The sequence below is a fragment of the Balaenoptera physalus genome (assembly GCF_965194825.1).
Source record: "Balaenoptera physalus genome assembly, chromosome: 3".
Taxonomy (NCBI): Eukaryota; Metazoa; Chordata; class Mammalia; order Artiodactyla; family Balaenopteridae; genus Balaenoptera; species Balaenoptera physalus.
In genome coordinates, this window is record NC_138890.1 from 87505615 (window position 1) to 87521070 (window position 15456).

Below are 15456 nucleotides of genomic sequence, written 5' to 3' on the forward strand. Positions count from 1 at the left end.
CCTAAGTGAAAAAGCTGAAACTATACATTTTAAAAACAAAATATTGGAGAAAATCTTTGTGAATTTAGGTTAGACAAATATTTCTTAGTTATGACACTAATTGTAAATTATAAAAGAAATTACTGATAAATTGAATATTAAAAAAACATAAGCACAGTAAAAGACACCATTAAGAAAAGGAAAAGGCAAGCCACAGAATGGGAGAAAATATTTTAAAATCACATATTTAGTAAATGTTGTGTACCTTGTATAAATGTACGAAGATCTCTTACAACTCAATAACACAAAAAAATCATTTTTTAAAAAAATTTTTAAATTTATTATTTATTTATTATTTTTATTTTTGTCTGTGTTGGGTCTTCGTTTCTGTGCGAGGGCTTTCTCCAGTTGCAGCGAGTGGGGGCCACTCTTCATCACGGTGCACGGGCCTCTCACTATCGCGGCCTCTCTTGTTGCGGAGCACAGGCTCCAGACACGCAGGCTCAGTAGTTGTGGCTCACGGGCCCAGTTGCTCCGCGGCATGTGGGATCTTCCCAGACCAGGGCTCGAACCCGCGTCCCCTGCATTGGCAGGCAGATTCTCAACCACTGCGCCACCAGGGAAGCCCAAAAATCAATTTTAAAGTGCGAAAAAATTTACATACAAATGGACAGCAATCACATGAAAAATTTCTCAATACTTTTAGACATTTGGGAAATGAAAAGGAAAACCACAATGAGACAACACTATACAGTCACTAGAATGGCCATAGACCAAAAGACAGACAATCACAAGCACTGGGGGAGCATGTGAAGAAACCGGAAGATTCATCCATTGCTGGTGGAAATACAAATTGGTAAAGCCACTTTGCAAAACAGGTAGGCAGTTTTTTAAATTGTTAAACATACACATATCATGTGATCCAGTAATTTCACTCTTGCATATTTACCCAAGAGAAAAGAAAACATATGACCACATCAAGATTTTGTCACCAATGTTTATAGCAGCATTTTTCATAATAACTCAAAAATGAAAACAATTCAAATACCTATGAATTGGTGAATGGATAAACATAATGTAGACTATCCAAACAATGGATTACTATTCAGCAAAAGATCAAATTACTAATCCATGCAATAACACCAACGTGCCTCAAAAACACTATGCTATAGCACAGGGAGATCAGTTCGGTGCTTTGTGACCGCCTGGAGGGGTGGGATAGGGAGAGTGGGAGGGAGGGAGACGCAAGAGGGAAGAGATATGGGGACATACGTGTATATATAGCTGATTCACTTTGTTATGAAGCAGAAACTAACACACCATTGTAAAGCAATTATACTCCAATAAAGATGTTTTAAAAAAAAACAAAAAACACCATGCTAAATGAAAGAAGCCATATACAAAAGACTACATATAGTATGATTCCACTTATATGAAATTTCTATAATAGGCCAGTCTATAGATATAGAAAGCTGATTAGTGATTGTCTGGGGCTGGAGGCAGGAGCAGAAATTGACCAAAAACCTGCACGAGGGAACTTTTTAGGGTGAGAGAAATGTTCTAAAACAGGATTGTGGTGATAATTACACAGCTATGTAAATTTACTAAAATTTGTCTAACTGTACATTCATAATAGGCAAATTCTGTGACATGTCAATTATACCTCTATGAAGCTGTTCAAAAAATCACAATGGTATTATCACCTGAAGTTATAATTATAACCTAAATGTTAAGGATTAATTGAATTATTTGCATCAATTTTAGTTTCATTTTCCAAGATTAAATCCCAATTAAACATTTTGTCCCTATTCACTATGATGTTGATGCCCTTGCTATATATGGTTTCACCTTAAGTGGCCTTTTTCAGCACCAATTATCCTCAAATAATGAAGAAGTTTTATATGTATATATTACTTCATAGTGTGCTACACCCATTAGGAATACTTTAAAATACAAGTAACATGAAACCCAGTTTTCAGCACTGTAAGATTAGGCTTTTTTTTTTTTGGTTTGTTTCACACATCAGGATGTCTGGAAGTAAGTGGCTTCTAGTATGTACAGTGGCTCAACATGAAAAGAGACCAGACGCTTGCCTCAGCTTCGGGTACCACCATGCGAGTGTTTAAAATAGCAATAAGAGGGGAGAGAGAAACACAAGAAGGAAAGAATAACTTCCCCAGGTAACCCCACTAAACTTTTGGTTACATTTAATTAATCAGATTTGGATAACTTAACCACATCTGCTATGGAGGAGGCTGAGGACGACAATACAGTTTCCCAGACTGTAATGAAAATGGAAATGGAGGAGAAGATTCAAAACGCATCAGCGTAGGCAATAAACAGTGACTATCACTTGTATCTGTAATGTCATTTGGAGAATATCAGAATAGGAGCTAATTGGGTGAGGATCAGCTCCCAGGATATAGAATGCTACTGGTAATTCATATAAGAAATGAAATAGGAACAAACATGTAAAAGAACCTCCCTTTGGATCATCTCTGCCTTCAGAAATATGATTACATGAGGAAACCAATGCCACAATGTTAGTATAACACTATCATTTTATACTGAGGAATTTGTAGTCCGGAAAGTGACAAGATTTGCCTAAAGCCTCCCACAAAAATCTAGCACAGCGTGAAGACCCACCCACATGTCTTGAATCCCAGTTTAGTGCTCTTACTTTCACACTGCAATAGCTCTGTTCCTTGTTAATCTCTGATTGTTTTTATCTTGTCTTTTACTCCTAGACTCTAAGGGAATGACTTCTTTCTACACTTTTTCAACTCCCCTAGTTTTATCCATAGTTTTGAGCACGAATATCCTCTGCAAATATTTAGCTAAGTCATCATGTCATAAAGATAACAAGAACCCTCAATGATTTAATGAAATGTATGAAAGAAAGGTATCATAGCTATGTTCAATTTTTATATGAAATTTTCCATGATCTACTGGATGGTGTTCACTGAGAAAATTCAAGTCCTGAGGCATCTACTTTAAAGACCTTGCTCACTAATGTTCCTGGGATGGATTGATTTAGAAGTACCATTTTTTCTGTGAGTTCTCATAGGTATTGCTGAGATTCCCTAGAAGTCTCCTGGTAATTGCCGTTGTAGAGATTTCCTTCAGGAAATCCGTTTGCAGAGCACTTTCTCTTTTCTGACCTAACTTGCTTTTCTTATTCAGAGCAGCCTAAAGTTCAGAGCAAACAAGCCACTCTGTTTTTGTGCAACGAATATGAGTGAATCAGTCAGGCAAGTTAGCCTACATAAAATAAAATGCCTTCATCCTTTTAGTCCCTGTGGTCTTGATATAGCCATGCAACACGGCATCTGGAACTGAAGAGTGTTTCAGTCAAGTGATAGAACACTGGTCTTGGAGTTTTGGAATGAAAGAATGAGCAATGAAAGCCAAGGCCCATGAGCCTGGTTTTAAAGAGTGTTCATACCTGGGAGAACGTAGGAGCAGTGCTTACATTTGCAGACAATACTTTAACCAGTTCCCAAGTCTAGTGCAGCAATTTAGTGAGAGAGAAATCTCGTGGGTAAAGTATAGCTAAAGAATAAACATTTCAGTGCCAAGCCAGCACATTTGAAACACTGCAAGTCAAATGATCCTCCTATCTTTGTTTCAGAATTCAAACATCTGCATTACCTCTCAGTGAAATACTTCCTAGTAACAGCAATAACTTCATATGTTTCATGAGATAATTACTCAAATCTCATAACCACTGGAAACAATGTAACTGGTTTAAGTTCAGAAACACTTGAGAGGTATCAATATCCCATACAAATCATGCAACTTCTTTATTGCTGTAAAGCATCGCAGATCTGTAATTATATAGTATCATTAATCTCAACATTAAAAATGTCATTTCCATACTAAAGATAAAAATACAAAGAAAGGGGGCTTCCCTGGTGGCGCAGTGGTTGAGAATCTGCCTGCCAATGCAGGGGACATGGGTTCGAGCCCTGGTCTGGGAAGATCCCACATGCTGCGGAGAGGCTGGGCCCGTGAGCCACAACTACTGAGCCTGAGCTTCTGGAGCCTGTGCTCCGCAACAAGAGAGGCCGCGACAGTGAGACGCCTGCGCACCGCGATGAAGAGTGGCCCCCGCTCGCCGCAACTAGAGAAAGCCCTCACACAGAAACGAAGACCCAACATGGCCAAAAATAAATTAATTAATTAAAAAACAAATACAAAGAAAGATCGGGCTTACAGAAGCAGAAGACAAATTAGTACCTCAAAATAACAATCCCTATTTCTATCTGAATACTAACTCAATCACTGGAATCATCAGTTGTACTGAGGAAACTAAACATTCAATATATCCCTATGAGCTGAGCAAGTTCTTGAAGGAGCATCAGACTTAAAAACAAACAAAAAAATGGAATATAGAGAGATGACACACAGAAACTTTCTGAACGTCAGGGCTAGGACTGCTTTAATTTGGGGGTAATAAAACACTTCTTGAACTTATTGTTTTCCATGTAATGTAAGTGATCCACTGATAGATTCTTGTAACCATAACTAAAAGTCATCAGTTAACTGATAAAGTATGAACTCCCAGCGGGCACTCTCAAGCTTTCAGAAAATACTAAAAAGCCACTGTATTGATTTTTCCCTTGGCTCAGAGAATTATTCCCAGGATCATTTATTACCTCCTACTGACCACTTCTGGGTCAGAATACAGGCCTTATATACTTCAGGTTTTTTATCTTGATAACTACCGTTCCCCTTCTTGCCTTAATTCTTGCAGACACAGTAAGCCAGGTTTACACTGTCAAATTTGCATATTACTCATAAACTTTATTGGCTATTGGTACTACGGTTTCTCTCAAACTCCTTAAACTCCAGGAAATACTAAATCATCTAGTGTTTTCTTTACCCAGATTCCCTCTCTCTATTCCCTTCCAAGCTTTGGGGAAATTTTCCTCCCCCATTTTCTGTGGCCATGATGGAACTTCCCATTATATTTCTCCTCTCTTGGTCAAGAACATCATAGGACAATGATTGGCACACTGGTAGAATTATTTCCCAATATTTTATCTATGGTATTAGAAAGGAGAATTTGCTCTCTCTTTTCCACTGGATCATGAAATGTAAATATGTGTTACCAGAGCTGGGACAATCTGACTATATATCGAGTGTTTGGGATGACACGGAGCAATTGGAACATTTATGCACAACTGATGGTAAATGGTACAACTGCTTTGGAAAATATTTTTCAGTTTCTTAAAAAGTTAAACATACTCCTACAATATGATGCAGACATTCCATTCCTGGGTATTTACTCAAGAGAAAAAAAAGCATATGTGCACATAAAAACTTGTACACAAATATTCATAAGATCTTTACTTGTAACAGCCAAAAACTGGAAACAATCCAAATGTCCATAAAATGGTGAATGGATGAATTGTGATACACATACACACAGAGACATACACACACATACACACACACTGAACTACTACTCAGCAATAAAAAGACCTATTAATATACAAATGGATAAATCTAAACTAATTATTCGGAGTGAAAGAAGTCAGATATAAGACAGTACATATTGTATGACTACATTTTCACACAATTCTAGAAAATTCCAGTTATACATTCTATACTTTACAAATGAACAGCCAAACTTTGTCCATGATGAAAGTCAAACTAGGCTGGAGAAACAGGTATGTAGATAGTTGTGCAAGTGACCAGATAAGAAAGGTCAGTAACAGTAGAGTTGCATCATTCATTTGAATGGGAAGCAAAGGGGCTTGAGCTCTCAACCCCTCCTGGAGAATGGCAGGAATACCTGATATCATATCTTAAAAGCGATGTAGCAGGGACAAAGGCACTGCAAGGTAGTATTAGGATTAGTCTCTTTTGAGGAAGTTAGTCACTGCAAATTGACTAATATAATCTCTAGTGCTCTAAAGGAAGGTGAGAAGCAGGAAGCCCACACACTTGGGGCCAGCCAAGCAGGAGGAATGTTGCAAGTTTTGAGAGTTCTTTGGTTTAAGAATCTAGGCTTGTTCATGTTCCTTCGCTAACGAGTGAGTGTTTTAATGGGCATTTAATCACTTGCTGTGAGCTTTAAGTAATCTCTTGTAGAAGAACAATAAAAATCATACTAACACATCTAAGAGGCCAAGCAGTGACACTTATTTTGGTGCTGCCTATTGATTCAGTTTCTCAGTGTGTGAGTTGCATGGGAGAAACTTTTTTCCAAGACAAATACTCAGAAAAGTTGCATTAACTCATTCAGACTTCCAGAACACCTTACAGACTAAGGAAAATACTTGAAGAAATTGTGGGCTTGGGGCCTTAAAGAAGTTTCCAGATAGGGGACAAATGTCACACTAGATAAGATGTTAAGCACTTTTGGAAGCAAATCTTTTCACCTCCGCCTCTGAAACATACCCCGAATCTATCCATTCTCTTCACCTTCCAAGCCCCTTCAGATCTTACTGGCTTAGTGGCAACTGGTTAACCTGATTTCACTTTTGTCCACTAGCATCCATTAGCACAAAGAAACCAGACAGCACTTCCTTGCTTACAACATTCAAATGGCTTCTCAATACATTTGAAATAAAATCTAAATTTCTTATCAGGACTTAATGATGCCCCAAACCACTGGACCCTACTTCACACACCATCTCAGCCCTTAACCATTCTTCTCTGTGCTAGCTCTACACCGGCCACACTGGGCTTCTATCTGTTCTTTGATTCTACCAAGTTCTTACATGAGGGCCTGCTGTTCCCAGGAACTGGAACAATTTTTCTCATATCCTCAAGCAGCTGATTCCTGCTTATGAATCAGCATTCAACTCAAAAATATTTGTTCTTGCAGAAGCCTTTCCTGAGCACTCAGTGTATAGTACCTTCTATCACACTGATTGTGTTATTGTCTTCATAGCACCTATCACTATCTGAGACTGACCTTTATTTGTTTACTTATTTTTTGCCTGTTGTCCCCACTAGAATTAAGCTGTCTGAGAACAGGGATCTTGTCTGTTTTAATTGTCACTGCATCGCCAGTGTCTACAACAGCGTCTAGCACACGGCAGATGTTCACTAATTACAGAATAAATAAATAAATGAAAAGCAGAAGTAAGAATGAATCCCAGTTGCACTTATCATTACCTGGCAGTCCACTTGGTGCAGAAATAGGATTAACCTATTTGCAGCCTCCTATGAAGAACGATTGCTCCTGACCCCCAGTGTCAAACCACTAATGACACTTCACAGATTATCCAAAATCAAGTATTTCAGTGCATACCATTAGGATGATCCAGTACGTTTCATCAAGTTCAGCTATTGGCTTATCATAGTTAAATATCAGAGCTGAAAGAGATCTTAGATATACAGTTTGAAATGTAACATTAACAACAACAAAAATAACAATAGGTAACGCTTACTGAGCGTACACCATGTTCCAGTCACTGTTGTAAGTGCTTTATATGCATCACCATATTTAATTCTCATTACAGCTTTACAAAGCAGGTACTAATGTTATACTCATTTACAGATGAGAAAACCAATTCAGTAACTTGTCCATGGCCACACAGCTAATAAGATTCAGAACATAGCTGGTGTATGCATAGCACTCAATTTGCAAACTCATCCTTCCACCCAAACAGCAGACATCGTGTTCATTTTCTGAGCCAAAGTGTGGCCTCCCAACTTCTATAAGCACAGTGCTCCAGGCAGGACCTGCCGACAGAGCAGTATCGGTACCCAGTGAAAACCTCAGCTATTCTAATCTTAGAGGTGATCCGTTCCAACCTTCTTGTTGTACAGATAAAGAAATAAATGTCCAACCAAGTTAAGTAATTTTTCTGAGGTCACACAGTGGCAGGATGGAACCTGATGAGTCACTCTACTCCTTACAAAGCTCTACAAGTAGTCATGCAGCAATGGTAAACATTAGAGCAAGAGTATTGATTTGGGGGTTAGAAAAAGTCACACTTAATGTGAAAAGATGACTCTGACCTGGTATGGTGGGCTGTTAGACTAAAAATGCCGAGAATCCTCCTAGCCACTAAACAGACTCTACTGCAGATATCTCAGACTCAAGTGACTTTCTCTTGTTTTGACTCATACACAGGAAAATAGCACCACTGAGAAAAGTATACAAATGTTTACTGAACACTACATGCCCAGTGCCCTACTAGGTGGTGGTATGAGCTCAAATGAAAGCAGGTGAGATGAAAATTGGTCCCTGATCTCCTGCAAGGCAAAGCAGAGTGGTTTTCTCCTGCCAAGCAGAGAAGATAAATGCAGTGAATAGGAAGCAGGGATATTATCCTTCCAGGAACTGGTAATGGCCTTCAGACACACAGGCATAAAGTTTCCAGATGAATCGTTTAAAAACTACTTAGGGTGTATCTTCTTTTCCTCATTTGTTCCTGTATTTGCAATTCTCCTGTTATCTTTTGGAAATCATTAAGAGAAAGGAGCAAATCGAAGTGGGCAGGCTCTATCTGAGTTCAGTTACAGAGTCAGCAAGATGAGAATAAATGCATTAGGGGTGGAGCTTGTGCGGTACAGAGGGCGAAGTTTGCTTCTCCCCAACGATATCACCTAGTGCAGCCCACTCCTACCTGCCAAGGCCTTAAGATGTGACCCCTGATGGATTCTAGGAGTCTGACTTGCAATATCTGCTGATTCTACAATGGCAAAGGAGAATTAAATACCTGCTAAAGCTCTAGAGACCAGGAAGCTTTTTCTGCTTACCTTGTGCTTTATCTCCAAAAGTAACTGTAGAGGAAAATCTTAGCCTAATTTGTTGAATTAGGATGAATTCATAGATCAGTTGCGTTTTCATAGAAGTCACCATTAAACCAAAAAGCCCGTGTAGTGTGTCTGAATTCCATAACGGTTTTTTTTTTGCAAACTATCCCCCCCTATAGCAAATGGCCACGTAGCTGTAGAGCACCAGCTTAAAATAAATCCCCGTCAAAGTAGATTTCCCTATTCTTTTAAAAGAGGGGAGTAAAATGAAGCCTGAAAAAATTGTTGCAACTATCTGACTCCAATGAAGAGAAGAGGAAGCCCAGATTGTCTCATTTTTTTTTTTTTTATAACTGAGTAGACCTGTTTTTCAAATTTAAAGCAAGTTGCCAAGTTTGACAGAATGGCTTCTTGCCTTATTCCTGCCAAGGTTTCTAACCCACAGTAGCGTGAGTCACAAGGCAGACAGGAGGAGGACAAAACTTATCTTCCCTTTGTAACTTGGAAAACCAAAACTCAGAGCCAGAGTACTTGTGATTTTTAAACTGGGAGCCTTGTGTTGGCTGTCATGACTACCCAGTGTCTTCTTGAGCCTGAGACCTTTTCTTCATTCATTCAACAAGCATTTTCTGAACAGCTACTATGTGCCGGGTGTTGCATTCGGCCCCCAAGGATGCAGAAGTGAATGAATAAATCGTGGCATTTGGCCTTGAGGAGCTCAAAATCTGGTAAAGAGAAGGACCTAAAAACAACTAATTACAATACATTGTGATAAATGCACTGAAGAAATATGCTCTTCTAATACAGGATGCTTTGGGAACATAGATTAAAAAGCTGCTAATTCTGCAGGCTGAGCATATTTGTTTTTGAATATGGGCTGCTGCCCACCCAGAGGGCATAAAAAGAGGCTGAGGACAGGGTCAAGAATTTCCATCAGCCCTAACACCAGCTACTCTGCAGGTACTGGACAGCTTATGGCACGTAAACCTATCCCAACTGCTTCTCCCAGAATAAGTCTGAAGAGAAGAAGAAGGCAAGGCAGAAATGGAAAAAGAAGTGGAAAGAGTGGCCAGATTCCATCAACTGCCATGATCTGGTTTCTCAAAGATTTGTGCGAGGGCATCCTGGTTCCGCCTCTCAGCTAAACAAGCCATGTCAAAGGTTGACCACTTAACAGCACAAGTTCCATGGTACTGGAGCCATCAATGCAGGAGTCAGCTGTGGTTGTTAAATAAACAAAGATACCTTGGATGGTCATCCCAAGGCCCAATACGTCAGTCAGATAAGTGGGGTGCATTCAAGGAACTGATGAGAAAGCAAAACTGAAATTTCTTGTCTTGAAATTTCTAAGTCTTGTCCATTTTCTCTCCAGAATCTCTTGGATTCTTTTAGAAGCATCTTCCACTGTGACCTGGATATTTTGCCATTTTGATATTGAAATGTTCTCTTCTGTGATTTAGGATAAGCATTACAGAGTCTGAATTTTCAGTCACTTGTTAAAGAAATCATTTAAAAAATTCCAAAGAGATAATGGCGTTGAAACCAGTTGTTTCAAGGAGCAGTATGTAAGTGTCGGATTCAGAGTGGCCCTGGTAGTCAGAGGCCTGTTCTGCCATTATCCAGCTGTGTTACCTTGGTAGTTGTTTTAACTCCTTTGTCCCTTAACTTCCTTAACTGTGAAATGTGGGGTTTGGACTAGATTAATGTTCCCCAAATACAGGTTCATGGGACAGCTGCACATGGGTAATTTAAGAAATTCCCAAGCTATACTGGATGTTTGGAGGTGAGCCCCAAGATTCTATATTTTTTTACAAAAGGTAGGATGTGCAGCTAGTTTGGAAAACCATGAGGTTTCTTTTACCTTTGTCAAACAATGGTTCAATGAGATGGACAAGCATGAAAAAGAACCTAAGAATAAACAGGTAAATTCACATTTTTCAAAGTGTTAAGTCTGCATTAAAGCATAAAAAGCAGCAAACACTTGCATAGAATGTCATGCTCTTACTACCAAGCAAAACTTTCTTCACTTAATCACCAATGGATACTTCTCTAATAAACTGTAGTCATGACAGTTAGATTTTAGATGTTTTTTTCATTTTAAATGAGGTATTAAGAGCTAAAATATTACTTTCTTTTTTGCTCACAGCCAAACAAAAGGCAAACCCAGCAATTGAGAGCAAGCAATTAAGTGGGGGCTTGTGATGAAGGTAGTTTTATAAAGCCAAAGGCGTTCCCAACCAATGAAGCAGGTGCCTTGATCAGCAAGCATAGTTAAAAAAGAAAATTGAATTCTTTGAAAACAGTTTGGAAAGGAACTTGGAAACCATATCCAAACAATACTCTGGGGCTGACATTTCAAAAACGTATTTGCTCTTTATTCTGATCACTGTGGTACTTTCATTAAAGTGAAGGCATGACATATGGAACAGAAGATATTCAGTGAGATGAAGGAGTAGTCAGATGCAAATGGTTGGAAAAGACCCAGAGATTACAATCTGGTTCACCTTACACATCCAATCTCAGCTCCATAAAGACTCGGAAGAGCTGTCATTTATGGAGAGCCTCTGGTAGAACAGGCACTGCATAGCTTTCCCTAATCCTCAAAGACACTCTAAGTGAAGAAGATAAACCTTATCTTTTCTGCATGCTTTCACTACGTGCTTAAAATCTATAGTATTTACACACGTAGTCAACCAATCAAAATTATCAGCAATAAGCAACTCGTGCATGAAATGGTCTTTGTACACTGAAATCACAAATAACCGATAATGAGTTATTTTACATTCTAGAGCAAACTCATCATGTGCTGATGAATGACATAGACTAGAAGACACAAAGGCTCAAAACAGAAAGCTGGTGGGAGGAGATGGACTGAACAGATTACTTTTGTCTTTATGCCAACAGCTTCTTTTCCAGGAGAGGGAACAAACCCCCTTAAGTGGATCATTGATCCCACACAATACAAATCAAAACCAGAAAAAAAATGCATAATATCAATCCATCAAGAACTAATATGGAATCAGTCACTGATGCCTGGGGCTCACTGGCAGAGCATGTGAGCCTACTGTACATGTCCTGTCCCCAGCAGATGAATCCTGGTTCTACTGGAGTCCTTGTGTCTGTACCCTATCCTTCATCCTCCAGTGAGAGTAGCCTGGGGGTTACTATAGCACAGGATGGCCCTACAGAACAGGAGCTAGGGCTGGTTGCAGGTAACGGGAATGTAATTTTCTCGGGAGCATGCCCCCTGCCTTGCCCCACAGCCTGGTGCAAGACCCTTCTTTGGTGAACCCTCCCCTCAGGAGAGAGCCAGAGTGGAGGAGCCTTGGGGCTAGGCTTTGCCCACCTCTGAAACCGAAACTGAAGCGTTTCCTGAAGGTGTGGCTCTGGCACCAAGCGTGATCCTCGGTGCCATCAGGGCAGTGGGAGCATGCCACCTCCTCTGACAAGGCTGTGGAAACGGCACACTGGAGCAGCCCGCAGCCCGCCAGTCTCTGATGCCAGTTCCTTTTATTTCTATGAAGCTACTTAATGAGATTCTTCATGCATAAAATTAATTTTTGCCCTCTTCTATCAGCTTTTACTACTAAAGGATTTACTTACAATTTTGTCAGATTTTATTTATACGTGCAATAAAGGGGACCCGAACCATAATGAAGGATTTTATGGATAATGATGGGAGATACAAAGGGAAGCTGAGAGCGGGCGGCCATCCAGGCCCCCTTTGGATGCCAGGATGCATTATGCGCAAGATACCCCCCCACCCCCGCAGAAACGCACACGTGGCCCTGCCTTCCCAGAGCAATACCTCAAGTCAGATCCTAATTTGATGCTGGGGGAGTGGAGGAGGAGCAGGGCTATTAATAAACAGTGCAGATAATTAGGCTTTAAGGGAATTTGGTTGTTTTCGCAAACACTAGATTTGCTCTCAAACCCTTCACAAACGTGTCCTGAGCCGCTGCTTGGCAGCCAGCGGGTTGCTGCATTGATTGCCCCCTGGGAAGCTGTCTGGAGCTGGAAAAGGATCAGAGCTGGACAACATGCTCCTTGATCACCGAGCATGACCTTGTTCACTGAGCGTAATCCCCCAAGCCCAGGCTCTGTGCCAGGCACTGTGCTGACACGACGTCACCTAATCTCCCAAACAGCTGCTAGGGTGGCTATTGTCATTCCCACTTTAAAGATAAGGAAACTAAGGTCCAGAGAGTTTCCATACCTGCCTAAGGTCACATACTAGTGTTTGTGGAATTCTCCTGGCCCCCGCCTCTGTTTGGGTAAAGGGAAAGTTGCTCTTTTTTCCCCACTCCATTCTCAGCCGTGAGCACTCCTACCACAGGCTAGAAAGTTCAGTCCAGTGTGTTCAGAACAAGGACTAGATGGGGGGCAAGAAACCTGGCTTCTAGTTCTCCTCCCATTTTTATTACTAAATGCAGTGTGACCTTGAGCAAATCACTACACTTCTCTGGCCATTACATTCTTCTTTTGAAAAACAAGATTGTCATCTCAGGGAGCCTGTGTAGTTCTGGCATTCTTATTCTGGGACACGTCTCTCCACATAGCTGACAACAGAGTGTGTGCAAAGTGCATGTGTTATCTCAGACAGAGACTGAGCTCAGTTTTTAGACTAAAACACTTGGAGCGATGCCACTGCACAGACAGAGTTGGGATGGTCTCCGGATTTCCAAAGCTGGGAGTGACTGCCAAACTGCCGTAGAACACCAGAGACTTTTTTCTTACTCACCCTTCTCTTGTCAACACTAGAGATGAAGAATCAGAAAGACGACCAAAATGAAAGTTGTGTCAGATGGCTAAGGGCTAGCAATTGGAGACGAAGAGCACAGTGGTACAGTTTAGCCCTTTCCAGGATGGGAACCTTGCCATGGAGTCCCAGAGGCTAGATGGGGACTTCATTTTCTGGAAAATTTGACTCTATTGGCATCGCATATTTCCAATATGGAAAAGATGTAACTGGCCATCTGAATCACAGGGAGGAATTTCTGCAACACAGTGTGACCTCCCCTACCCTGGGCTCTGTCTTTGACACTGCAACAGAAGGACCAGAGCCACAAAACTTCATCCATTCAACAAGTACTTGCTGAGATTCTACTGTGCTCTAAGCTCATGCTAGGTGTCAAGGATAAAAAGAAAAGGAAGACACAACACTTTCCCTGAATGTGCTCACTGTCTAGTGAGAACTATGGCAAACAGGGTATTACGGGTGTTTGGAGGAGGGCCATCTAGCTAAGGAGGAGTGGGTCACGGGGAAAGGTATGCATTGGAGTTAAGGCGGGAAAAAAAAGTTAATTCCAAAGAAGATAGGTGTTTGAGCTGAATCTTGAAGGATGAGTAGAGACTAGCTAGGCAGTTGCACAAGGGGAAGGTGTTCCAGAAGAGAGAACAGTAGATGCCTCTTCACTGATCACGCCATGCCTAATGGGAGAAAGCAGTGTTTAAACAGAGTCAGGACGCTCTTCCCTCAGTGGGGTTTTCAGGAACTGCAATGTGGAATGTCTGGGTCTCTAATATACATAGGTTTTCCCTTTCTAAATGGGCAGCTGTTTTCCCTCTCCTTCCTAGGAAACTGACTGTGAAATCTCTTTCTAGCAATCTCACTGTAAATATTCTTCAATGAGAAAGGATGAAGCAACGTTCTATTTCTAAAAGGTAAAGAGGAAGAAAGGATGGGAGAGACAGAAGAAACAGGTCCAGTGAAGCCTCAACCACATCCAGATGCTCCACAGACTGAAGTACCAGGTTCAATAAAGCCAAGCATCAATTCCCAAAGAAAGACTCAAGGGTGGAGAAAGCAGAGAAGGAGCTTACCATGGCAGCAATATTCCCTAAGCAACTAGTAGCCCAGACATTGAGTCAGCAGTGGAAACAGAAAATGTAATGAGGATAGAAAAGGCATCTTTGCTCTCTTTTGAATTGTTAAAAAATAAACGTAAGAGACAGGAAATTGGTGGCCATGAGCTAATGGCTAGACCTGAGTAAAACCAGGCTGACCTTGCTATGGTAGCTTGAGAAGTGTTTCCCATGTATTTTGGTGAGGGCCGGAAGAAACTGAGCAGCAATGACACCCAGACTAGAGATGGCACCAAAGGTGTGGAAGGTGGGAGAAGGCACATGGCTTCCCTCTTTTAGGTCCATGTTCAGCCACAAAATGTTAACTGAGCAGATAGGGGAGGGTAAGGAGGTGCAGTATAGCGTCTAGACTAGCAATCAAAGCTACAAGTTTGGAAGAAGTATTTTGTGTTTCTTCATTGACAAACAGCATCTTTATTTTCCCCTCCATGAACTATCTTATTACAAGAGTAGAAGCAGGGGTGATGAATGAGGTGGGGCTTTGCAAAAGAGACTTGATAGAAATAAGAATAACAAAGCATTGAGCAATTTCTTGTGACTCACATGCAGAGAGAAAATGTTTTCGTGGAAGAAAGCCAGAGGAGGGCCTCACGGGAAGTATTTCGAGCTTTTCTTTTGCAATCTCATTATTACTTTAATAGTTTTTTCTGATTATTAAAGTGATGGAGGGTCTCTGTATAATATTTAGAAAGTACACAACAGCACACAAATGAAAATAAAAATCACTCACTATCTTAAAGAAAAGCGTTATTAACATTTTAACTCTTACAGATCAAATAATTTTTTAAGAGAAAAACAAGAAAGAAAGAGGTGGCAAAAAGCCATGAGGACTTTGAGGGAATTCCCTGGCAGTCCAGGGGTTACGATTCCTCACTTCCAATGCTAGAGCCT